The 27,482-nt window shown below is 45.3% G+C and overlaps 1 long non-coding RNA gene across 2 annotated transcripts in view; it reads right to left on the reverse strand.

Moving 5' to 3' along the window:
* LOC107976340 (uncharacterized) overlaps window positions 1-24,059 on the reverse strand; it is a 69,696-nt gene extending 45,637 nt beyond the window's left edge. For both annotated transcript variants that reach the window (XR_010159276.1, XR_010159277.1), the window contains exons 1-3: window positions 23,906-24,059; window positions 22,946-23,079; window positions 22,669-22,811 (exon numbers count right to left, since the gene is read on the reverse strand). This is a non-coding gene — a long non-coding RNA (uncharacterized LOC107976340). The remainder of the gene's footprint in view (window positions 1-22,668; window positions 22,812-22,945; window positions 23,080-23,905) is intronic.
* Window positions 24,060-27,482: the final 3,423 nt, after the last annotated feature.

Below are 27,482 nucleotides of genomic sequence, written 5' to 3' on the forward strand. Positions count from 1 at the left end.
GGAGGAAACATGGAACTCTCCAAATACATTTCCCTGTACTGTACAACCTCAGACAAGGCCATCAAACTAAGTCCTGCCCCTGGTACAACAACACACAGTATATGAAAAGATGCTTAACATCGTTAGTCATCAGAGAAATAAACATCAAAACCATAATGAGCTACGTCTTCACACCCACGAGGATGGTTAGAATCATAAAACCAGAAAATAACAAATGCTGGTCAGGATGTGGAGAAATTGGAACCCTCATACGTTGCTGGTGGGAATGTAAAATGGTGCAGCCACACGGAAAAACAGTCTGCCAGTGCCTCAAAAAGTTAAATATAGAGTTACCATATGACTCAGCAATTCCACTCCTAGAGATATACCCAAAAGAACTGAAAACAGGTATTCCAGCAAAACTTTGTATGCAAATGTTCACAGCAGCATTTCTGTGACCGTCCCAAAGTGGAAACAACCCAAATGTTCCATCGAAGGATAAATGAATAAACAAGATACGGTGTCCACCTACCATGGAAAATGACTTAGCCCTAAAAAGAAAAAGTACTGACGCATGCTACAATGCAGACGAACCTTGAAAACATTATGCTAAGTGAAAAATGTCAGACGCAAATGGTCACGTATTTGTATAATCCCATTTATATGAAATAGCCAGAATAGGTAACTCTATAGAGACAGAAAATAGATGACTGGATTTCCAGGGGCTGGGGGAAGGGAGACTGGGGATTGGCTACTTAACAGGTAGTTAATAGGCGTGGAGTGAGGAAAGGTTTTCGAACTAGATAGAAGTGGAGTTGCACAATATTGTGAATGTACTCAATGCCACTGAACTGTACACTTGAAAAAGGTTTATTTTATGTTATGTAAAATTTGCCCTGATTTTAAAAACTTATTTATTTGTTTGTTTATTTGAGTCAGAGTCTTGCTTTGTGACTCAGGCTGGGGGTGCAGTGGCACAATCACAGATCATGGCAAGCTTGACCTCCCCAGCTCAAGTGATCCTCTTGCCTCAGCCCCCCAAGTAGCTATAATAGAACCACAGGCAAGCACCACCACACCTGGCTAATTTTTAAAACATTTTTTGTAAAGACAGGTCTCGCTATGTTGCTTAGGCTGGTCTCAAACTCCTGGGCTCAAGCAGTCCTCCTGCCTTGGCATCCCAAACTGCTGGGATAATAGCTGTGAGCCACCATGCCCAGCCTGGTTTTTAATTTTTATTTTAAAAAATTTTTTGTGATAAAATTAAAAAAATAGAGACAGGGTGTCACTATGTTGACCAGGTTGGTCTTGAACTCTTGGCCTCAAGCAGTCTCCCACCTCGGCCTCCCAAAGTGCTAGGATTACAGGCATGAGCCACTGTGCCTGGCCTCTTTGTTTTGTTTTGTTTTGTTTTTTTAAGCTAAAAACAAGACAGAAGTGGCAGAAGAGAGTAGAAATGTTGTTATCTGCTCTTTTGAAAACTCGAGCACTTTTACTGAGTGTGCCTTGGTATAGTCCACAAGTGCCATCAGCCAACTCTGACACGTGCAGGGTTTCCTCTGCCTGGGCCCTGATGCATGGACTTCACGAGGATTCGCCCACTGACTCTTCAACACCACAAAGGCCAGGCCTAGAGGCTGTGCCATGGACTGTGCAGGTAGAAAAGGACAGAACTGGGACTCGAACATAGGCACCGTGCTCTGGAGCTCATGCTCCAACCCAAATGACTCTGCTTTGCCGTGGTGATATGATAATGTTAAGAGTCTCAACCGCCACCGTTTAGTGGGTACCGACTGTGTGTCAGGTGTGTGCTAAGCAGTTCGTTTATTCACGCACTCATTTCTTAAATATTATTGAGACCTCATATGTGCCAGTTGCTTTTTCAGACACTGGGTCACACCAGTGAAGGAGACAGACCAGGTGCCTGTGCTCGGGAAGCTTACATTCCAGAAGGGAGAAACGATACACAAATAGTTGTGAATAGCACATCATGTGCATGGAAGGGCTCATCCAGAACACAAGGTAAGCGGGTAGGGAGGGGATAGGAGGGCAGGAGGAAGCTAGTTTAGAAGGGAGATCCTGGAGGCCACTCTGAGGAGGTAACATTGAACAAAGACCTGAATGATGTGAGGGAGAAAGATTTGCAACGACCTGGGCAAGAACAGCTCCAAGGCGCGAGCTCTGAGATGACAATAAGCTTGCAGGAATAGCAGAGTCCTAGGGGCCTGAGAGGAGGACAGGGGGTAGCCGGGGGCAGGTGGGCGGCCATCTAAGGTCAGAGTACATGGAGACTCACCAGGCTACCATGAGAAATTTGAAGTTATTCTAAGAAGAAGCCATCTACTATCTTAATTAACACTCACCAACAACCTGACGAGGCATGTGCTATTATTATCCCTGTTTTGTTATCCTCTGAATCTCAAGCTCAGAGTGGTTAGGTAAAAAATTCAGGATTCCACGGCTAGTAAGTTTGGAGCTGGGACTTGTCCCTGGTCCTGTGACCTCAGAGCCCACTGCCTTAAACAAAAAACAAAACTGCTACAGATCCCTTACCAAAGACATCTCAGCCTTGGGCTGCACCAGTTCAAGCTCCCCGCAGTAGCACCCCAACGCTGCCTACACCCTGCATGGGAAGCAGAGCCTTGGGAAACTGGGAGATGCCCAGAGAAAAAGCAGGAAAGTGATGCTAGCTCTGGGCACACATGAGCTCAGCTTAATCCTCATGACAACCTGTGAGCTGGTATGATTAATAGGCCCGTTTTACCAATGAGGAAAACCGAGACACAGTCTTAAAGTTCCCAGAAGTCCTAAGGGAGTCAGGTGGCAGAACTGGAAATGAACCCAGACAGCCTGCAACCAGACCCAAGGTGTTTATCCTCAGGACCCCATGACCTTTATTATGGATCCCTGACCCTCCCACCACCCTGCTTCTCTCCCTGCATCCCTCTTCTCAGGGCAGGCTGAACCCTCAGAGCTTTCTTTCCACCCTGCCCCTGCCGTTGCCTGTTGCCAGATCCTGCCAGGCTGCCTGGAACCTATCCATTCCCTCTTCTCCACACCCAGTGCCCCATTCACTCCTTCATTCTTTCACTCACAAAGTAGGAATGCAAAGATGATCAGATGTGGCTCCACCCTCAAAGAGCTTACTGTCCAGTGGGCAGAAAGAGATGAGTAGACAATTAATAGACAGTGAATAACTCCACGGGAAAGGAAGGCACAGGGTTACACCTGAATGGTGGTGGCGGAGGATAGTCATCCAGAAAAACTGAGGAAGTTGGGGAAGGCTTCCTGGAGGAGGTGATACCTGAACTGAGACTTGCAGGACAGAAGGGACAATAGACACTAGTAAGAGACAATAGGTGCTTCCACCTCATTCACAGCCCTCTGCAGTCCTGATCTCCAAAGAATCCTGTACCCTGCACACTCTCTGCCCTCCAACTTTCGTTCAAGCAGTAATTGGATAAGCACGAAACACATGCTTTTATTTTGCCAGACCTGGGTTCAAACCTCCATTGTGGCACTAGTTAGCAGTCTTGGGCTAGTTGTTCAGCCTCTCTAAGCCTTCCTTTCCTCAGCTGTAGAAGAATGAGACTAGAAACTACCATGTGTAGCTCTGTTGGCAGAATTAGCAACAACACCAATTAACCTGGCACATGACAATTATTTAATCAGCAGTTGCTCTTAATGTTACACTGTTTGTGCTGCCTGAAATACCTTTTCCCCTCAAATCTCTAATTTTTTTTTTTTTTTGAGACAGAGTCTCACTCTGTCGCCCAGGCTAGAGTGCAGTGGCACGAACTTGGCTTACTGCAACCTCCGCCTCCCAGGTTCAAGCAATTCCCCTGCCTCAGCCTCCCAAGTAACTGGGACTACAGGCATGTGTCACCACACCCGGCTAATTTTTTTTTTTTTTTTTTTTTTGAGACGGAGTCTCGCTGTCGCCCAGGCTGGAGTGCAGTGGCGCGATCTCGGCTCACTGCAGGCTCCGCCCCCCGGGGTTCACGCCATTCTCCTGCCTCAGCCTCCTGAGTAGCTGGGACTACAGGCGCCCGCCACCACGCCCGGCTAATTTTTTGAATTTTTAGTAGAGACAGGGTTTCACCGTGTTAGCCAGGATGGTCTCGATCTCCTGACCTCGTGATCCGCCCGCCTCGGCCTCCCAAAGTGCTGGGATTACAGGCGTCAGCCACCACGCCCGGCCTACCCGGCTACTTTTTGTATTTTAGTACAGACGGGGTTTCACCATGTTGGTCAGGATGGTCTTGATCTCCTGACCTCGTGTTCTGCCCGCCTCAACCTCTCAAAAGTGCTGGGATTACAGGCGTGAGCGACCATGCCCAGCCATCTCTACTTTTTTTTAAAGAAATCATCGGAGATCCAAGAGTTGAAATTCCTATCTCCTCCTCCATTCCCATCTCACTTCTATTAGAGGACATCTGAGAGCATTGGTGACGAGGGGCGTGTCTGAATCTCCTACTAGATGCTCAGCTCCTGAGAACGATTGTGTTTTATTCTTTTTTTTTTTTTTTTTTTAGACGAGGTCTCACTCTGTTGCCCAGGCTGGAGTGCAGTGGCACAATCTCGGCTCACTCTAACGTCTGCTTCATGGGCTTAAGTGATTCTCCCACCTTAGCCTCCTGAGTAACTAGGACTACAGCACGCGCCGCCACCACGCACAGCTAATTTTTTTTGTTTATTTGGAGAGACAAGGTTTTGCCATGTCACCTAGGCTGGTCTTCAAATCCTAGGCTCAAATTATCTGCCTGCCTCAGCCTCCCAAAGTGCTGGGATTATAGGCATGAGCCACCATACCCAGCTGTTTTATTCATTTTTAACCACTTCAGTATTCAGCCTAGTCCCTAGCTCACTGAGGTTCTCGGCCACTGTTTATAAGGTTGAAATATGAATCAAATCCTATCCTGAGGAGTGTCTGAGGCAATCGGGGGTGTGGAGGGGAGGATCATCCTGGCCTTGGGCTATGGCAGGGACAGGCCAGGGGCCCAGACCAGGCTAAATAGGTGCAACGGAGGGAAAATGACACAGGTCATGTTCAGAAAGTGAGAAAAAACAGAAAAGAGAAAATGGAAATGAATAAAACTGACATGCTTCAAACAGTCTGACCTTGTAAATTTGAGTCATTTTGTTTTACATTAAAAAATATCATCCACAAATAGGCAATACCCAAAAAAGAAATCTAGGGACCTTAAACATATGAAAAAACTTAATAGAAGTCAAAAATGACACTTAGAAAAAGATATAAGAGCTCAGAGTACTAAAGACAAAAAAGAATGTGTGTATCCCATTGGTGGTTCTCCTGTCCATCGTTGGCAAGATGTAGATTATAGCTGGGCCCAGTGGCATGCACCTGTAGTTCCAGCTACTTAGGAGGCTGAGATGGGAGAATTGCTTGAGCCCAGGAGTTCGAGACCAGCCTGGGCAAAATAGAGAGAACCCCATCTCTTTTTTTTTTTTAAGTGAATTAAAAAAATGTAAATCGATGCAATATTAAAATGTGCATACCCTTCAATTCGATAATCTTCCAGGAAATTCTCTTAAGGAAGTTATCAAGTCCTGGCACTGTAATCATAACACTTTGGGAGGATCACTTGAAGCCAGGACTTTAAGACCAGCCTGGGCAACATAGGATGACCCCTGTATCTACAAAAAATAAAAATAATTAGCCATATGTGGTGGCATGCACTTGTACTTACAGCTACTCTGGAAGCTGAGGCAGAAGAATCACTTGAGCCCAAAAGTTCAAGGCTGCAGTGAGCTATGATTATTCCACTGCACTCCAGACTAGGCAACAGAGTGAGACCCTGTCTTAAAAAAAAAAAGAAAATTGTCAAACAAATGTATGCTAGTATGTACAAGATTTTATTGCAGCATTGCCTATAATAATAATAATAAATGGTAAACAACTAACTGGTTAATGATAGGCTGCTATTAAATAAATTACGGTACACCCACGCAATAGAATATTATGTAGACATAAAAAAAGTGACAATTCTGTATTTTTGACATTGAAAGATGTTTATGATATAGTAAAAGTGAAAAAAATCAGGTTACAAAATTATCATATAATCCCATTCTTGTATTTGTATGTTGTTATAGGCTGAATGTTTGCATACCTTCAAAATTCATATGTTGAAATCCTAACCTCCAATGTGATGATATGAGGATGTGGGGCTTGGAAGGTGATTAGGTCATATGGGTAGAACCCTCATGAATAGGATTAGTGTCCTTATAAAAGTGACGCCAGAGAGATTTTTTGCCTTTTCTGCCATGTGAGGTTACAACAGTCTGTGTGGAAGCAGGGCTCTCGCCAGACAGTGAGTTTGTCGGCAACTTGATCTTGGGCTTTCCAGCTTCCAGAACTGTGAGAAATAAATTTCAGTTGTTTATAAGCCATAGTAGTTTTGTTATAGCAACCAAAATGGACTAAGATGCATGTATATTGATAAATACATAGAGAATTTTCAAAAGTCTGGAGGAATGTCTGCTACGTATGATGGTTATGTATGCATGCTTTAACTTTTCCTCAGTAAAACAAAATAAATTTTATATTCCATGTGAACTATCCATGACCTGGCAGTCAGGTGAATGAGTTAGCTGCCTCCCTTCATGCACTGACTACCTGTCCACATTGGCCATGACTGGAGATTCCAGTTACATGATCCCCATCAGGACATGAGTCTAAAGCCACTAGCAGAGAAACTCTTCCCAGACCAGAGCAGGTCAGACAGGGTGGGTGGCCTTTTTTTCTCTCTTGCCTGCAAGAGCAGAAGAGGAAGAAACTGCTCCTCAGATGGGCAGGTTCATGAGGACAAAGGTGGTGACCGTCCTCAGTAGCTCTGCTGTGGAATTAGGACACTCAGGTGAGAGCTGGGACAGCCTGAATGAAGTCCTACTCCACAAAGCAGTGGTAGACGGGCAGTGGGGAGGAGGAATGTAAGACCCTTTCCCCCAAGGGGTCACCAAGTCCAGACCTAATTGTCATGCCTCCTTACTGAGGCACATCCCTGAGCAAATGGGTCACAAAGCAGCTAGCTCCAGGCACCAGCACATATTTGAAGTAAACACTTGGGCTTGAGCGTGGCCCAGGCTACAGAAAAGCAAAAACGTCTCTGGATGAATGGAGAAGCAAACAGGAGGGAGTTCAAGCAAAAGTCAGGATGGTCCCTAGAAGTAGGTCCTACTTTATCTGAGAGTCCACCAGAACTTTTTCTTCTGTTATTTACTGACACTTCCAGCTGGGTGCTATTGTCATTGCATGTCTCTTCAGGCATTTCATATTTTACCTCCCTTATTATTAGGCTGGCCATGCCCCAAGGAAAGGCTAGTTTCACAGATCTCATCCCACCTCTTCAGTACCAAGTATGGTGCCTTGTGCAGTAGATCATTCCTTTGGTATGTGGTTATTGAGAGCCTGCTATGCCAGGCACCATGATAGGCATTGGAGAGTCTGTAGTGACCAGGACAGATGGGCCTCCTAACTCAATGTATGCACATTCTAGAAGATGAGCACCATACACTGTACAAATAAGTAAACAAGAGAATATGAAACTGAACGCAAGCAAGTCCACCTGCCATTCAACTCAATGAGCCCAGTCCAGAGAGAGCCTGAGATGGGAGAAGTGAATCTGCTGTTTCCTCCTGAGCATCTCCCCATGCTAAATGAGATTCAGCTGTTAATGTATTTTCTTATAAAACATCATGCTTAAATAAAAGCCAACTGCTTCCTCTGGTGTTTGACCACAGGAAACATCAATGTGTTCCAATTTGGAGGAAAAAATGGTTCTATCAAACTTACTGAGTGATGGTATGTGTTTTTCAACATGGTCACCTCCCTAGGGAATTTTCAAGGGTTATGTTGATTACATGTGATTTCCACATCTTATTTATTTATTATTTTGAGACAGGGTCTTGCTCTGTTGCCCAGGCTGGAGTGCAGTGGCACTATCATGGCTCACTGCAGGCTTGACCTCCTAGGCTCAAGCAATCCTCCTGCCTCAGCCTCTCTAGCAGCTGGAACTTTTCAGGTGTGCACCACCATACTCAGCTAATTTTAAAATAATTTTCAAATTTTTTTTAATAGATACAGAGTCTTGCTATGTTCCTCAGGCTGACCTTGAACTCCTCGGCTCAAGCAATCCTCCTGCCTCAGCCTCCCAAAGTGTTGGGATTACAGACGTGAGCCACTGTGCCCAGCCTGTGTGGACTTTAGAACCTAATCTCTAATAAAGTTGGATTCCTCTGCCTCTTATGCTGTCCACTGACTATCCTCTAATTCAATCTGTGGCATTCACTAACTCAGTACCATGTGTTACAAAGTCCCTACTATGTGTCAGTAACTATTCTACACACCGAAACTAGAGAGATGAATCCAAAGAAGTACCACTCTCAAAGAGGGAACAATATCTTCAATATCTAATATTTGTATAATGTTTTACATCAACAAAGTGTTTTGTAATGCTGATCCAGTTTTATCTACCCAGCATCTCTCATTTTCTGGGATTGCACCTCTGTCTTAGCTTGAGCTACTATAAAAATACCATAGACTGGGTGGCTTAAACAACGGATGTTCATTTCCCAATTCTGGAGCTGGGAGGTCCAAGATCAAGGTACTGGCAGATGGTTCTTGGAAGATCCTCTTTCTGGTTTATAGATGACTTTTCACTGTGTTCTCTTCTGACCTTTCATTGGTGTATGTGAGGAAATCTCTGTCTTCCTCTTCTTAAAAAGGTGCAAATCCCATTTTGAGGATACCAGCCAAGATCTCATCGAATCCTAATTACCACCAAAGGCACCAGCTCCTAACACTTTGGGATTTAGGGCTTCAATGTATCAAACTTAGGGGCCTACAAACATTCAGCCCATAGCAACCCCGTAGCACCCATACGTTTAGGAAATACTCTTTCCCACACTGCAATCCTGTGTTCTCAGTGGGAGCCATCACAGTTTCTAAACTGTGGCTCCCCTGGTCGTATTTAATTGACTGAAGTGGGGCCACAAGGCTTGAGTTGGGTCAGTCATGATATTTTGCCCACTGTCCAAACTGACCAGTCAATGGAAGAGTACCCAGCCCCAACCTGGCCAATCAAAGTTCTTTCCAGGATTTGTCCACCAGAAACTACAGAAAGAGACTACAGAAAGTGCTGAAGCTCTGTGATCTGTGGCGTGTGAACAGTAGCTGGCCATGTTTCCAGGGAGGAATATGGCACCAGTGCTCAGAGGGCAGCAGGAGTGTGAAGGATGGAGAGAGAGCCTCCAGCAGCAGCTGTTTCTGCCACCCTGAGGGCCTCCATACCGCTGCCTCTTCCAGGGCAACAGGAGATTACCCATAAATTCTTCCTTTTGACTGAGCTGGTTCAAAATGGTTTTCTGGGCCAGACGCAGTGGCTCACACCTGTAATCCCAGCACTTTGGGAGGCTGATGTGGGCAGATCACTTGAGTTCAGGAGTTCGAGACCAGCCTGGCCAACATGGAGAAATCCCATCTCTACTAAAAATACAAAAATTAGCCAGGGGTGATGGTGGTGCACCTGTGGTCCCAGCTACTCAGGAGGCTGAGGCAGGAGAATCACTTGAACCAGGGAGGTGGAGGTTGCGGTGAGCCAAGATGGCACCATTGCAATCCAACCTGGGGGATAGAGTGAGACTCCGTCTCAAAAAATAAATAAATAAATAAAAATAAAAGATGGTTTTCTCTGTGTCACTTACAACCAAAGTGCCTGAGATATTCTTTTTCAGACATCTTTTCATTTTCTCCTCACCTTGAGGAAGGAGCTCAGAGAAGTTAAGTGAACTGCCCAATATCCCACTACTCCAGAAGAGAGCAGCAAGAATTCAAATGCTGCTTCATATCCTGGTTCACGCCCTCAAAAGAGGTTTCCCACCCTGGATGCCAGCCTTTCTCACAGGTGTTTTCTGTACTCTCAGTGGTGTCTTTTTTACAGCCCAGAGCCGCACATGTCCTGTCCGTGTTCCGGTCCTGCGGTGACTCACAGTCACATCACAGTGCATGCAGACGCTCCCCTGACAGCCCATTGGCTCTTCGTTATCTGACTCCTGCCTACCTCGCCCAGCCCCCTCCTCCCTCCAGCTCATGTGTGCTCCCCATCCAACCCCCTGCGTGAGTCACATGCTGCTCCCTCGGCCAGAGCCTTTGTTTGCCTGCCTTGGAGGCCTGGCATATGCCCCAGTCCCCACCCACCCAGGAAGCCTCCACTGCCACCTACCACCCAGGCGGAGCCCCGGCCTCCTCCTTCCTCTGTGTCTTCCTGGGATCGACCTCCAACCCAGCAGCTGTCTCATTGTTTTCAAATTCCCAACCTCTGCCTTCCAGAATAAAGGCATGTGGGGACAGGGACAGGAACTTCATCTATCTCTAGCCCCCTGCACAATCCCTGCCACATAGTGGTATTCAGTTTGTTGCTCAGGGGATAAACAAGGGCACCAGGAATATGAAAGTCAATGCAAATATCCAGTATTCATATTTCTTTAATAATCCACATTGTTTGGGAGTCGACTGATGTGATGCTTTGAAGCCAGTGAAAGCTGAACAGGCAAATCTGAAATACCTTTTCAGAGATTCATCTGCACTCTATGTACCCAATTAATGCTGAGCCATTAGTCCTTTCCGAAGCTGCCACGATCTATTAAGCCATTTAACTTATCCTTCCGCACTTCAGGATCAGTCCCAAGGGCATTTTTTCAGGCCTGGGCAGCCAAAGTATAAATGACTTAAGTGGTGAGCTTTCTCTCACTCCCCCTGGGACCCCAGTCCTCCGAAGCAGAGCTTTAATGGTGCTAAAGCACTGCGAAGCGAGGAAGCTCCTAAAGCTGCCACTAGAGTCGGCCTCAACCCTGAAGGAAATCCTGGTTTGGAGCCCTTGCTCAGGGCTGGTCTTCTGAATAACTGCAACAGGAAAGCACCCTCTGTGGGGTGATTGGAATGGTCCCAGGAAAGTCCCCAGGCCTAAGGATGCCCCTCAGGAATTCACAACAGTGCCTGAAATCCCCTCCATTTATCACTTAATAAGTATTTCTTGAGCACCTACTAGGTGCCAGGCACTTAGGGATTCTGACAGGAATCCTTATAGGTTTGTTATTTTGAGCTAACTGAGGCTTTATCCTGAGCTCAAAAGCAAATATCTCTTGGAGGGTAACCCACTGAGCATTATCAAGTCATCAAATACCATCCTTCCCAGGACACCACTAAGGAAGGTGGCAGCTGTATGGGGAGGGTCTTAGGACTCATATGGCTACAAGTTGCTGGGGAAAAGAAGAGGAGTGAATCCTGTGGAACACAGGCTAACTCCCTGTGTCATGAGTGGCTGCCATGGGTCAGGTCAAAGGCAACTTCCATTTCTCCACCCCTGCAGCCTCATGAAATTGCAGAGAAACAAGCAGGGTGGGCATGTCAAATACACCTCGTTTATCAGATTCTCCTATATTCCTCAACCTGGTATCCCCCCCTTTTTTTTTAAGATGGAGTCTCGCTCTATCACCCAGGCTGGAGTGCAGTAACGTGATCTCAACTCACTGCAACCTCTGCCTCCTGAGTTCAAGTGATTCTCCTACCTCAGCCTCCTGAGTAGCTGGGACTACAGGCGAGCACCACCACGCTCGGCTAATTTTTGTATTTTTAGTACAGATGGGGTTTCACCTATTGGCCAGGCTGGTCTTGAACTCCTGACCTCAAGTGATCCACCTGCCTTGGCCTCCCAAAGTGCTGGGATTACAGGTATGAGCCACCGTGCCTGGCCCAGGTCCCATTTTTAATTCTCTTAAGAAATGCTCTAGATCTGCAAGTGGGGTGTGCAGATCTAAGCTTCCTAGGTTTGGCATATAGTTTAGCCTCTGTGAGCAAAACCTATTTAGCCAGGACCAACTCTAAGTTGCACCCATAATAATAACACAACAGCTAGTGCTCTCATTTATCAAGTACCCACTAGATGCCAGGTGCAGTAGTGGATGCTCTGTGTGATTGGTGTTTTGCAATCATGTCAAGGGCATATACTTTTAAGAACCCAACGCTTCGAGGGGATATTTGCTCAAGATCACACAATTAGTCAACAGATGAGGTAAGAGTAAACACAGTCCCCACTTGTGCAACTCCAGGACCCATATTCATGACTATTATGCTGCGGAAATCATGAACCAGATAAAGTTCACCTTTAGTCCCTTGTCTACACCCTGAAGGTGTAACACGAGGGATCCCATCTGCTATGGTTTGAATGTGTGTGTCCACTCCAAAATTCATGTTGAAACTTAATCCCCAGCGCAACTGTATCGGAAGGTAGGGCCTTCTGGTGATGGGGTTGAGTGCTCTGCCCTCATGAATGGCATTAATGCCTTATAAAGAGGCTTCACACTGCGTCTGCTCCTTTTTGGCCTTTAACCTTCCTCCACGTAAGGACACAGTGAACAAGGTGCCATCTTGGAAACAAACAGCAGCCTTCACCAGACACCAGACCTTCTGGCACCTTGACCTTGCGCTTTCCAGCCTCCAGAACCGTGAGAAATCAATGTTTATTGTTTATAAATTACCCAATCTGTGGTATTTTTTTAAAACAGCATAATGGGACTAAGACACCATCAGAACTTGGGACTAGAAGAATACTTTTGCCCTCTGAGAGCTGATTCTTAACACAGAATAAAAATGAAGAATTACTCTAAAGAGATGGACTACCTCAAGGGTAACTTGATTAAAGGTCTGGAGGGAGGAGGAGGGTTCAGTGGTCGGTCACAGTCTCCCACAACAGATAAAATTAGGGACACACCACTATCATTTCAAAATGTGATTAATGTAAAAAATTTAAATAAGATATTTTATATTCTTTAAAATCAGGACTACATTTTTAACCACATCCTCTTACTACCAAAAAGAAAGTCCTGCGCCATCACTAGGGCAGTTTTCTCTCTGGTGGGGAGAGATGTACTGGGAATTATCACAGCCCGGTGATTCCAGCCGCTGCCACTTTCTAAGTGCTTCTCCCACCCAGTGTTGGTTCTCCACAACATGCTGTTCATGGATATCTGATCCTTGGCAGTTACAGCTCACAGTAAATTAGCAAACAGAAATTGGGATTATTCATCCTCTCTCGTGAATTTCAGGCCTAGTCACCTCCAGGTACACCATGAATATGCCAGGCCCTGGGACCCAGTGCCCACCCGTGAGGCCCATCCAGGCACTGAGCTGGCCTGCCCAGGCAGACCTGTAAGTGCGTCTCAGGCCTTTAGATGGTCATGGGCCCTGCCAACCCTCTCCCTCCTTGGGAATCCTGTGTCTTTGAACTGGCCCTGGTCGGCCTGCACATCTCATGGGAAACAGGTACGACCTGCTACCGCAGGGCCAGAGTGGGGCACTGGTCTTTTCAGCCTTCCTCCCCAGTCCCTTTGGACTCCGCCTTCTAAGGGCTCATGACTCTTTGCCGGACAAACCAATCATGCTTTTACCTTTGCCAGGTGTTAAAAATAAAAAATAGCTTTGGCGGCATCAAAATTCATTATAACTTATTATATAAAATATATACTTTTATTATTAAATATAGCATTATAGAGTATAAATATAGATATGTATTAAATATTTATAATTAAATTTTAGAACTTTTCAACGTGTAAAAAGTAGAAAGAAAAATATAATGAACTCCCATAGCCTCATCACCTTGTTTCAATATTAATCAACATCTAGTCAGCCTGGTTTTACCCAACCACCACACCTTCCTACTCTGAACATTTTAAAGCAAATCCCAGAGGACACATGATTCCACCCACAAATACTTGGCTATGCACTCCTAACAGATAAGCACATCTTTAAAAACATAGCCGTAATACTGTTATTACCTCTAACAAAATAAACAATAAGCCTTTAAGATGATCTAATACCCAGTCTCAATGTTCAAATTTCCCAGATTGTTTCAAAAGTGTCTCTTTATAACTAGTCGTTCTGGAAGCAAACAAGATTCAAATACTGCATTTGGTTGTTATATCTATTTTAATCTGAGACCACCCCTCTTCCCAATTTGTTCTAATACCATTTATTTGTTGTAGGAAGTAAATTGCCCCACATTCTGGATTTATTTCCTTTCGGTGTTAACTAGTTCCATTACCACCAGTATTTTCTATAAACTGTGAAGTTATATTTAGAGCAGTGCTGTCCAGTGGAAATACAATTTGAACCACATATTTAATTTTAAACATTCTCTTTTAAAACTTAAAAAAATAGGTGAAATTATTTTAATAACTTATTTAATGTAAAATAGCCAAAATATTATCATTTCAAAGTGTGATTAACATAAAAAATTATAGATGAGATATTTTATATTCTTTTTCTTTCATATTCTTCAAAATCAGGTATGTATTGTGCACTTAAAGCACATCTCAGTTCAGAATAGCCACATCTCAAGTGTTCAAAGGCCACCTGTGGCTACCGGATAGGATAGGGCAGATCTAGGAGTTTCAATAGATTCCATTTTAAAGTTTTAATGTGCAACGAATACTTCATGGGTGTTGCTATGTAGTTCCTGCTTTAAAGTTCTCTGTCAGCCTGGTGTGGAGGCTCACACCTGTAATCCCAGCACTTTGGGAGGCAAATCACCTGAGATCAGGAGTTCAAGAACAGCCTGGCCAACATGGCGAAACACAGTCTTTACTAAAAATACAAAAATTAGCTGAGCATGATGGTGGGTGCCTGTAGTTCCAGCTATTTGGAAGGCTGAGGCAGGAAAATCACTTGAACCTGGGAGGAGGTGGCAGTGAGCCGAGATTGCACTGCCACTGCACTACACCCTGGGCAACAGAGTGAGACTCTGTCTCTAAATAAATAAATAATAAATAATAAAAAATATAAATGCATGGGTAGGTAGGCACCAAAAGCAGGATTTGAACCTTGGCCAAGTATGTTAAATACTATGTAAGAGTGGTTTTTTTTTTTTTGAAACAGTCTCACTCTGTTGCCCAGGCTGGAGTGCAGTGGCATGATCTCAGCTAACTGCAGCTTCTGCATCCTGGGTTCAGGCGATTCTCCTGCCTCAGCCTCCCAAGTAGCTGGGATTACAGGCACCTGCCACCATGCCATCAGTATCAACTGATGATCATTTCTGAATTCATTATTTCATTAGGGACTGCAAACTCATAATTTTCTAATTCTGTTATTCCTTCTGCATTTATTAGGGGGAAATTCTTACATAAAAATGACCTTTACCTTGTTGGCTCTTTAGTTACTCTGAAATATAGTTCACACAGGAAAGATGGGATCGATGCTTGTTCTCTGTCAATTTTTAGAGAAATTAGTTGATACCCAAACAACCTCTAGTGGTGATCAATGAGGGGTCTCTTTTTATCATCGTGAGCTCATGGATTTCTATATTTACTACCTTTCCATATATTGCGGTCATTATTCTTTTGCAATGTTAAAAATGAACCCATCTTTGGCCAGTAGGACTCTCCAGCTGGCTTCTGGACCAGTTTTTAAGAGCTTTTCTGCTATCTGGCAAAATCACATGTATAAAGCTCATCTTGGACATTTCCTATCCCAGCAGGAATCAGCTATTTCTCCAAAGGAGTCATTGCTCATTTTACTGCTCTGGGCATCTCTGAATGATACAAAAAGATCTAAAGAAAGGGAATTAGAAACACCAAGATGATCAATAGGACAAAGATGTTACCTTTTTGGAAGAAGATGGGTAGGGTGAAGGAAGACAGCAAGTTTGAAGAGGGTCTTGCATGGCCTTACCTGCTCTGCTCATCTCTTTCTCTAAATCTCTGCTCTCCTCTCCCTTTACTCTTAGGACTAGAACTATTGCCACTGAGGGCAGGTGAAAGTTCAGCCAACTCGGAACCCGGAGGCCCCACCTTACCTCCCTTTGTTAAGAGCCCAGAGCCTTTGTCCAAAGCTGCATCACTTCCCACCCAGCCCTTCCTGAGCCAACTCCCCGATGTCTCCAGAAGAACACAGTCGGCATCATCGTGATAACATCAGGGAAACTCCTATTTCCAGCAGTTTCTCCTTCAGCTGCAAAAATGTGCAGCAGTAGACAGGGCGTGGGTTTTTGAAGTCTCTGCAGGAAGTAGAGTTGTTTTCTCAGCACCACATCTGAGCGCATCTTCTAAGGTGGCCAACTGTGTGGGAGCTGCAGGAGCTCAGCCGGGATGCAGCCCTCCCATTCCCCACCCTGTCCACCACCACCACGCCTGGATCCGACAGGCAGGGCAGGACCCCATGCCACGTGGTAACTGTTAAGGAAAATGGAGCCAGGTAGGGGGGATCTCTGATACCCTTCCTGGTTTTCCTGAGTGTTCTTTGTCTCCCCAACTCCTACTCACAATAAATCTGACTACACTTAAACTTAGATCATCATAAGAGACCCCACAAATGCCCACCATCCTCCACTGCTGTGATCATGAATCTAGAATGGACATTTCATATCGATGCCACAGTCTCCTGAGACCATCAGCCAGAAATGTTATCACAACTCCCTCACTTTACCCTCTATTCCCAGAAGGCAAGGAAAGAAGGAACCCAGTTTCCCAGCACCCAGATGCCTACTGATCCTGGCACACAGCTCAAAGTTCAGTTACATTAATGGTGGGCCTACTGCATGCTTGGGGCGCTTCCCTGTGTGTTTTGTGTGGTCCTTTCAGAAGTCCTATGGATAGACATTGTTAGCCCCATGGTATAGCTGAAGTTGAGAATCCCTGGTGGTTAAGTCATTCCCCCAGATCACATGGATGGCAAGTGACAGAGGCAAGACCCGTCCTTGAGTCAGGTATGAACGTCTCGAAGGCTTGGATCTGTCTGCACGTGGGTGATTATCACATCCAGACTTGCACTGAAGGTCATGCTGGCTGCCATGGGCTGTGAATACCTTTCCTCAATCAGGCACTTTGTGTCTATTATCTCATTTAATCTTTGTTCTGCTTTATAAAGTGGCTCTTAATATGCCCCCTCTACAAATGAGCCACCTTATCTAATGTCACTAAGATGTGTACCTGGACCTGATTCCAAAGCCTATGCAGTTTCCATTAAGCACCTCTGCCTTTTGAAAAGTAGGTAATTTCTCCATCTCTCCTAACCCCCATTTTCTGAATCTGTGGCACATTAAATGCATATAAATGCAAAGACAGATGACAGTATCTCCATGTCTGAAAGGTAGCCTACGTGTGTTAGCCTCTGGAGGCACCCTGCTAGGAGGCTGGAATCTGGGATCCAATGCAGTCCAGCATTTAGCAGAGTGTGCCGCTGCTCCAGGCTCCAGAGCATTCTAGGTGCTATGTAACATTTGACATTTTGACATGGGCATTAGAAAAAAAAAATACAACTAGCACACTAAACTCATTATTTCAAATATTGATCAGGATAAAAATATGTTAACAAAAAAGTCATTAAAAATAATGAGCTTCTTGTGAGTGATTTACAGATTTGACTAAAATGCAAACTGTCAATGACAAATATGAGAATTAATATACTCCAAAGGGTAATGAAGGAACAGTCCTCCTGACATCTTTACATGCCAGGTAGCACCCTGGCCTTTTAGAGAGGTAGGGATAGCAATTGTAAAGCAGCACTGGGTCCCCTAGCTAGAATCGTCCATTACTGGCTTTTGTCACTAACTGAAAAATGCAGTCATGGTTTCCTTTTCTCTGGCACATTAAAAATAAAGGACATCTTTTTCCTTTCGTGTGGACATCTGATGAGATTTACTGAAACTCTACCTTTAACGCTGCAAGAGTTTATGGGAAATAGTAATCCACCCCAAGAATAAACAGTAAATGGAATGACGATTTTCTAGGAAGTGCTGTGTCTGGCTGCGGCAGAAGCAGCAATGAGCTAAGAGAGGTTTTTTGGCAGCCCTGAAGGGCCATTGAGAACTGTGAACTGTGATGAAGAAAGCATTCATCCGTTTATGTCTCTGTGGGAGTGCCTTCTGTGAGGCATCAGGGTGTCTGCCTTATCTGGGGATTTCCTCTGGCATTACAGAAAATGATGCAGGTTTTGCCTCTGTTCCCCGGAACAAGAGGTGAGAGGCTGGTCTGGCTGGCGTGAGATTCTCACTCGTGGTCATTCTCACTGAGGTTGGCTCAGAAATCTGGGTGAAATGATTCACCTGCTGCGTTGGCATGGCTTGGAGGGCAGCTTGAAGCTGAGTTTCCAAAGCTGAGCCCTTTGCCCAGGAAAACTCATTTCTGTTCTCTCCTTTCCTAAGGACAGGCCATGGTCAGCAAGCTCAGTGGTTCATGAAGTCTTTAGAAAACAAGTTGCTCCATGTACGCAAGAAACTGGTACCCAAATGCCAGTTGTGGCAGTATTTGCAGCAGCAAAAGGTTGGAAACGAGTCTATAATTCATGAGTGGGCAACTGGCTTATGTGATGCGATGTGACGTGATGAAATATAATGCGGCTATTTTCAAACGATGACAGCACACTGCTGTCATTGACAGTGTCAGGTCCAATAGATTTAAATGGGCATGGTGAGGCAGAAAATGATCTGTAGAGTGATTCCATTGCCGTGTACAGTGCATCTGTATGTATGACCTAGGGAAGGGTCTGAGAGGCACTCCTTGCCTCCAGATGGGGTGCAGGGCTGCTTGATGAACTTGGGGTGGGTGGGGTGAGAGATGGATCCTTTCCTGACTTACTGTCCTATAAGGGGCAGGGGGACACTTGCCTGAGTAGGAGAGGAGCAGTGGGTAGCTAAGCTTGCTCCCAGGGCCCTCTCGCGGAAACCTGCTTCTTTTGCATTTTTCCAGGACTGGGGAGAATCCAGCCTTGGACTCCACCAGTGGGCCTCACTCATTGTCTATGAGATGGCCAGGCTCACTGTGTCCTGAGGGCCAGACACCCCAGGGTGCTGCTGAAGAGGATAGTGCCCATTCTATCTCTGTCTCTCCCTGAGAGCGGGACCGCTTCCTCTTCCCTCTTCCATGGTGGTTGGGGTCCTCCATCCCACACTTGAACTCCCCAGGGCCCGTTGTCCTCCCTGCAGCTCCCCCGACTGTGTTCTTCAGTCCTATCAAGTCTCAACCCTCAGAATCCTGCTCTCTGAGAAGGAACCAATGCACGAACTCCAGGCGTCTCTGCCAGGCAACACATTTGCATTTTAACTGGGATTTTCTGGGGGAAAACTCCTTACGAGGAACAAGGTAAGGAGCGCCCACTTCATCCAGGTCAGGTTTGGGAATAAACAGTGAGCCCACCCAGTGGGGGCACCTCCAGTGGCGGAGGCCAACAGAGGTGGGGCTTTGGGGGACTTCAGACAAAAGGGCAGGCAGGTGCAAAAGAGGTCTTGGGGGAAGTGAGTTTCCTCCACGTGATCAAAGCAGACCCAGCAGGCACTGCCTCTGCACTTGTGGGAAGGCGTGCTTCTGGGAACCAGAAAGCCTGGACTTAGGGATGGAAGAACTAGGCTGGGTTCCAATCTTGTCTCCTCCCTCTACCCACAAACAAACCTAGGCAAATCCAGTCAAGGAACTGTCAATTCCTCATGAGTAAAATAGTGATAAAAACAGTGCCTTCGTGTGACCTTAACCTGAAAATGGAAAGAAAGGAAAAATTAAAAGTTAAAAAAAAATAGTGCTGGGCGTGGTGGCTCACATCTGTAATCCCAGCACTTTGGGAGGCCAAGGTGGGTGGATCACCTGAGGTCAGGAGTTTGAGACCAACCTGGCCAACAGGGTGAAACACCGTCTCCACTAAAAATACAAAAATTAGCTGGGTGTGGTGGTGGGCACCTGTAATCCCAGCTACTTGGGAGGCTCAAGCAGGAAAATTGCTTCAACCTGGGAGGCGGAGGTTGCAGTAAGCCGAGATCACGCCACTGCACTCCAGCCTGGGTAACAGAGAGAGACTCTATCTCAAAACATAACTAACTAACTAACTAAATAAATAAATAAATAGTGCCTTCATCCTAACCTATGGGATTCTTATCATACTAACTGAGGTATGCTGGAATTTACTTTCCACATCGCACTGTACCTAATGAACATGATTCAAATGTCTACTCTCTCCTCCCTGAGGCGGCAGTGTGGCCTGGTGGCTGGTGCACCTTCTGCCTTAGGGGGCCTGTGACACAGCAAGGGCCACAGTGGTCAAATGCACAGACTCTGAGGCCAGGCAGCTGGGGTCCACCTCTGAGGCTTTAACCTCTCAGGACCCCGTTTTTCTATTTTAAACTGGAGATAATAATAAGACTGTCTACACAGGCCCACTGGGAGGATTAAACACTTGTAAAAGCAAGTGAGCAGTGCTTGACTCGGTTGGCCCTGTGTGGGTTCCTGGCAGGGACCTCTGAAGAGGGGTGAGGAAGCCATTCTCTACCCCTGACTATACAGCCATGCACTCAACGATGACGAACCTGTGGGGGGCTGCCCAAGCACCCCGGTGTCGGAGAATCCTGCTTCATTTCCTAGCAGGATCGAGCCATGCAGAAGCAATGCATGACTAGTGGTTCCTATCACGCTGACTCTCTAAGGCTAAAATGAATTAGTCACAGATAAAAGTGGTCAGATCTCAGGATTCGATGCTTCCCTTTCTTTTTTAAAGCAAGGATGAGGTCTGAATAATAAAATGAGCAATAGGCCATTTAAAAAGAAGCAAAGCTAGGAACTTTCACAACAATTTTTCAGGATAAATAAAAATCAGTAAAATAAAGCTATTTTAAAATGAATTAAATTTATGAAGCTATTGAATTCTGAGAAACTGCTGCCTATCTGGTGGGGATCATGGGGTAACCCGTGTAACAGGAATACTAGGGGCTTCCAGTGTCACTCAAATAGCTCTGACTATGTCACATACAATTATGTTGGTCCTGGACATAGAAGGGGAATACAGGGAGGCAGGAAATTGGCCTCCGTGGTGAGGCGGATGCCACATGCTGGGGAGGGGGGCAGCAATGTATCCTTTGGGACTTTAAAAGAGGGCCTGAGTTGTGAGGCCAGGAGTGAGGCAGAAAAGATTCAAGGAGAGCATGGAGTCTGAGTCAGACAGAATGATAAGAAATGAGGCATCCTCCTAGGGAAAGATATTTGGTACCAAAAAAAGGTCCATTGTAAGCTTCTTTAAATTCAGTATGAGATGGGCTGGAAAAGCAAGATGAAAGGAGAATTGTAGCTTAGAAAGCAATTCATATGGCAAAGAGTTAGTGGGCAAGGTCTCTTGGCCAGAGTGGAACCAGAATCTATCAATGCAACATCTTCCTGGGAAGCTGGGAACCTCAGGCTTTACATCATTATGCTCTTGCGGCACAAAATCAGACAAAGGGTATGTTCCGGATCAGGACCCAGTTTATTTTCCAAAAAGAAATTGTTGGATGTTCCAACCCCATAATATGTCCTCTACACTGAGGGACAGTTCAAAGCATTCAACAAAACTCCTTTGTGGGGGTGTTTCCTTGAGCAACAGGAGAACATTATACACAGATTTGTGACACAGCCTGGTGGGGTTTGAGCTTTGCTTTGCTGTTTTGCTTCTCTCTCTTTTTTCTAGTAAAAACCTAAGCAAGAAGGTATATTTATAATCCCCAAAGGGAAATTCTATGCAATAGCAAAATGTAGGAACATTTGCAGTGGTGGGTCTGGCTGGGATGCCGGGTGATGGAGCTGGTTCCTACACAGGTATCAGTGGCTCCCTGTTCAAGACAGATCTGAAGTTCAATCAGCGGCCAACTTTTCTGTCCACTGTCATTGATGGGTTCAAAAGGACCAACTTGGAGGGCACTGCTTCTAGTCAGTCATTCACCACGAAGCCTGGGGGTGAATGGCCCCCAAAAGACACGTCCTGCCCAGAACCTGTGAATGTGACTGTCTTAGTCGTTTTCTGTCGTTTATAACAGAATAGCTGAAACTCGGTAATTTATGAAGAAAAGGAGTTTATTTCTTACAGTTATGGAGGCTAAGTCCAATGTTGAGGGGCTAAGTCTGGTGAGAGCCTTCTTGCTGGTGGGGACTCTGCAGTGTCCCCAGGTGGCACAGGTCACCACATGGTAAGGGGGCTGAGAATCTTAATGTACTAGCCCAGGTCTCTCTTCCTCCTCCTATAAAGCCGCCAGTTCCCCTCCCATGGTAACCCACTAATCCATGAGCCTATTAATTTATTAATCCATGAATGGAACTAATCCATTCATGAGGACAGAACCTTCACAATCCAACCAGCTGTAAAAGGCCCCACCTCTCAGTACTGCCACGTTGGGGATTAAGTTTCAACATTAAGTTTTGGAGGGGGCATTCAAACCACGGAAGTGACCTTACTGAAAAGCATATTTTATAGATGTAATTAAACTACATGTGAGATCATCTTCAATTAGAGTGGGTCCTAAATCCAATGACAAGTGTTCTCATAAGAGAAGAGAAGGTGATATGAAGGCATAAGTAGAGATTGGAGGGATATGTCTACAAGTCAAGGTATTGCCATGAGCCACCAGAAGCTGGAAGAAGCAAGGAGGGATTCTCCCCTGGATCCTTCAAGAAAATGCCATTCTGATTTTGGACGTCTGGCCTTCAGAACTGTGAGAACACATTTCTGTTGTTGTAAACCACCTAGTTTGTGGCAATTTGTTACTGGCAGCCTCAGGAAACCAGTACAAACCCCTAGATTTTTCTTCATATGGCATTCAATAGAATATGTTCATTCGGAAGGGGTTCGTTGGTTTTTAAAGGCAGTCCCTCCCATTTAAATTTGCCAAGTACCTGCATCACTGTCAGAGAGTTGGGCCAAGGAGAGAGGAGAGGCCTTGGAGTGGGGAGAACAGGAAAACAATGGCCCTGGAGTTGGAGCTTCAAGAAAGACTCTGAGCTGTGGGGTTGGAGGGGTCACTTCATCTCTTGCTCATCTGTCAGATGGGAATATTATGAAGAAGAGCAAATTAGATAAATTGCAGGAATGCACAATGTCAACATAAAGGGTTGGCTGAGTCCCCACCATTACTCTCACCCTGGGGGAGCCCTGCTAGAAAGACCCCCTTACTGAAGCTTTGGATCAGTGGCTGTAGAGTCAGTGTGAGCTCTGCAGGCAGACACCCCAGGTTCTGTGTCTTACAGCTTCGTGACCTTGGCAAATTCCTTCCCTGAGCCTCAGCTCTTCATCTGTATGGTTGATACCTAGAATAGGTAAATTCATAGAGACAGAAAGTAAAATAGAGGTTATCAGGGGAGGGGGGGTGAGGGATGGGGAGTTATTGTTTAACAGGTATGGGGTTTCTGTTTGGGATGATGAAAAAGTTCTGGAAACTGATAGTGGTGATGGTTGCACAAGACAGCAAATGTACGTAATGAGACTAAATTGTACATTTGAAATGGTTAAAATGGTCATTTTTATGTTATGTATAGTTTACTACAATTTTAAAAAGCATGTTAGCTGTGTTTCCCATCCCAGGGCATTGTGGCAGTAGATGACCAGGTAGCCAGTATGGTGGGCAAGGCTGGCCAATAGGCTGGCTGCACCAGCTCAGTATTTGTATAAATGGAACCTTAATGATTTAACCCCAAGAAGAGACTAACGTGGGATTTCAGGATCTTAGGCAGGGCCCAGGAAAGAAAAACGTGCTAAATAACTTTGAGTGGAGGAGCGGGGTAAGGGTTGAAGAGAAATCCTTCCTGTGCTCTTGAAAGTCCAGCAGGGGCCAGGCACCGTGCCCCACACCTGTAATCCCAGCATTTTGGGAGGCCAAGCTTCACTTGAAGCTAGGAGTTTGAGACCAGCCTGGGCAACAATGGAGACCCTGTCTCTATAAAAAATAAATAAATAAACAAATATTTTTTTTTAAAAAGAAGAAGAAGAAAGTCCAGCAGGTAGGTGGAGACTTTTTCTTTTCCTTTGCAAAAGCAGCCAAGAACCTTCTGAACCTTGGGGCTGCTCTTGGATCCCTTTGCTCTGTATCCTCCCATTCAACTAAATGTCCCATATTTGGCCCAATTTCAAGTTTACATTCGTTTGTCTGGCCTGGAGCCTGCCGTCTTCCAAGGAAGCGCAGTGTGCATTATCCGCCCTCTCTCTCTGAGGAAGACAGATGGATCGGCAAATCGTGGGCTGGAGACAGGAACTCGGGCCCCACCTCCGGCCTGTCAATTCCAAGCCCCTCAGAGTCTTTGTTGTACATCGCTGCCATGGCGACTGCTGGGGACAACACCTGGCCAGCGGAAGCCTGCCAAAGCCCACTGCAGCAAGAGCAAGGGACGAAGAGGGTATTTCCGGGACAGTTAGTGAGCAATTAGAGACCAGGGGCTAGAGCGAGCCAGCCCGAGCAGTCGGGAAGTGTTTGACCCAGAATTTAAACCACAGAGGCTGAAAATATAATTTTTAAAAATCAATATAATTGCTTTTGTAAGTGCTAAATACTGCAGAACTCTTTATAAGTTACTTTCTGATTCTTTATTCTGGGGCATAGTGACCAATAAGCATGCTGGCCTCCATTCCTGGCCCTTCTTGGGGTTTATAATTACAGCAGATCCACGGAGAGCTCGCAAACACCCTGGCCCGGCCAGGCAGAGACCAGCTGTTTGCACACAGACCTCGAAGCGAGCAGGGCTTGCAGACAGTGAAACATGTTCTCGTATTAACATCTTTCTCACGAGCACTGCCCCCTACACTGCTAACACAGTCAGAGGAGTCAAAAGTGGCTTCCCCGTGTGTTTCTCCATTGCACTCCCCGTTATTTAAAAAAACATGGAGTTTTAAATTTCACGTTCTGTGATCTAACTTCCCATTTCCCACTCACAAACAAATGACATCTGGCCACTCTCAACAATAAACTTGGAAAGATGAGACATTTCCTGTTAGTGCTCCATGTAACCCCTGCTTAAACTTTCAAATTCCTGAAAGAATTGCCTGAAAAATAAATGGATCATTAAAATGTGAAGAAAAGGGAGAAGAGGGGGGTTGGGAACCTGCCAGGAGCGCCTCTGACAGTCAATGTTGATAAGTTTTTAGCAATATTCCGGCATTTATTTAAAAAACCGTGTTTTAACACTGATAGATGAAAACAGATTTGTTATTCTGCACAACCACCTTGTGGAAATCGCAATTGGATAAACCTTCCAGGCTGCTAGATCCAGCATCACAGCTAATTGCCCAATTCCTTGAAGTGGTGGTAGAAAATATTATTTTAAAGTCCTCATCTGTTTTTTAGCACTCTGCTTATCTATCCACCTAATTCCTAAGAAATGGCATATGGTCTCACAACTTCAACAGTTACACAACCCCATTATTTTTCAAAGCTGCGTTTCCAAGCCTGGATTTTCTTCCTCATCTTCAGCTGCCAGCTGGACATTTCTTCCTGGAGGCCCTATCCTTATCTCCCATTCAGCATGACTAAGGCTGGTTACTCTGCACCAGCCTCCCAAAGCCGGCTCCGCTCTCCACACTTCCTCTTTCTCTCAATGATAACAGCTTTCTCCAAGATCCAGGCTCAACCTATGGTGATATCATGGAGGCCTGGGCTCTTCCCCTCCCAGCCCATATACACAGGGATCCATCCTATCACATCACATGTGACCTTTCTTTCCATTCCTACAACAGCCACCAACCTTGACAAGTCCAGTGATTTCCTAACAGGTGTCCCTCTTCCACTTTCTGTCCCCATCCATCCAGGCAGCACCCGACAGCTAACCCATCTAATAGACCACTCTAATCCAGCATTTTTCTGCTCAAAATCTTTCAATGCATTCTTAACATAAGGCTTGCACACAAGGTGGGCTTCATGGGTGTAGGACCTGGCCAGTCGCACAGGGCCCCATGCTTGGGAGGGCTCTGCATTTGGTTTGATCTCTGTTGCACTGTCTTGAAATTCTTAATCATTTTTGAACAAGGGGCCTTATGTTTTCATTTTTCACCGGACCCTGTGAATTAGGTAATGGGTCCTGCTTACATGCTGAGTCCAGAACCCTTAGCTTGGCATTCAGAACTGTTGCAATTTGGCTGGCTCTGCTTTATAGTCTAATGAGTACATCTTGACTCAGACCTCCAGTCCAGCCATTCATATTGATAATTTACTGTAACTGAGATATATCATGCTTATTTCTGCTTCCAGCTCTTTATTCGTCCAATTCCTCTCTCCCACCATATCATCCCTGCTTTATCTCTCTTTCTCTCTCATTTCTATCCTACCTGCCCAAGGCTGTAGGAGCCCACCTCTTGCATCAGCATGATCTGGATGTGAGACATGGAGTCAAAGGGGATCACTTTGGAACTTTAAGGTTTAATGACTACACCATTTGGATTTCAGACTTGTATCGGGCCTGTAGCCCCTTTGTTTTGGCCAATTACTCCCATTTGGAATACGCGTATTTACCCAATGCCTGTACCCCCATTGTATCCAGGAATAACTAACTTGCTTTTGATTTTACAGGCTCATAGGCGGAAGGGACTTGTCTTGTCTCAGATGAGTCTGTGGACTTGGACTTTTGGGTTAATGCTGGAATGAGTTAAGACTTTGGAGGACTGTTGGAAGGGCATGATTATGTTTTAAAATGTGAGGACATGAGATTTTGGAGTGGCCAGGGGAAGAATGATATGGTTTGGCTGTGTCCTCACCCAAATCTCATCTTGAATTGTAGTTCCCATAATCCCCATGTGTCGTGGAAGGGACCCAGTGAGAGGTAATTGAATCATGAAGGCAGTTAACTCCTTGACATTCTCGTGATAGTGAGTGAGTTCTCATAAGACCTGATGGTTTTATAAAGGGCTTTTCCCCCACTTTGCTCTGCATTTCTCCTCACTGTCGCCATGTGAAGAAGGACGTGTTTGCTTCCCCTTCTGCCATTATTGTAGGTTTCCTGAGGCCTCCCTAGCCATGCTGAACTGTAAGTCAATTAAACCTCTTTTCTTTATAAATTACTCCGTCTCAGGTATGTCTTTATTAGCAGCATGAGAGCAGACTAACACACTACTCATATTTGAAGATCCTTCTCTCCCATCAACTCTCCCTGCAATGATGGTCTTTTCCTCCTGCAATGATGGTCAGCCTCATTTGGCTTTTATGCTTATTTTTCTATCAGTTTCTTCCTTTATTTCATGAGTGTTATTCTCCCAACCAGTAAATATTTGGGTTCAAAGAGCATGTTTTATTTGTCAGTGCCATGCCTGACAAATAATGCCTTACAGTGTGCATGGTTGATAGTCGATTGATGAGCTATTTCTCCTCTGTCTGCAGTGAGGGTTTTAGGTAGTTTCCACTTTACGTACAAGTAACAGGCATAACACAGGTTAAAATTTGCTCAGGCAAAGCGTAGAAAACTGGAAATAGTCATGGAGCAGCTCTCTATATTATTTCCATAAATATGTATTGAATGCCTGCTTTGTGTCAGGTGCTGTCCCATGCTCAGCAACAGGAAGGCAGCTGCAGAGTGGCCGCTCTCATTAGATCTACAGCAAAGTGCTGGGGTCACAACTCCAGCCCCATTGCCCAAGAGCAGTATGGTCTTATACAAGCAACTTAACTTCTGTGTGCTAAATTTTTCCATCTGAAAAATGGGGATAATAATACCAAAAGCACAGGCAAGAAAGG

Source organism: Pan troglodytes, chromosome 7 (genome assembly GCF_028858775.2).
Source record: "Pan troglodytes isolate AG18354 chromosome 7, NHGRI_mPanTro3-v2.0_pri, whole genome shotgun sequence".
NCBI classification, from domain to species: Eukaryota; Metazoa; Chordata; class Mammalia; order Primates; family Hominidae; genus Pan; species Pan troglodytes.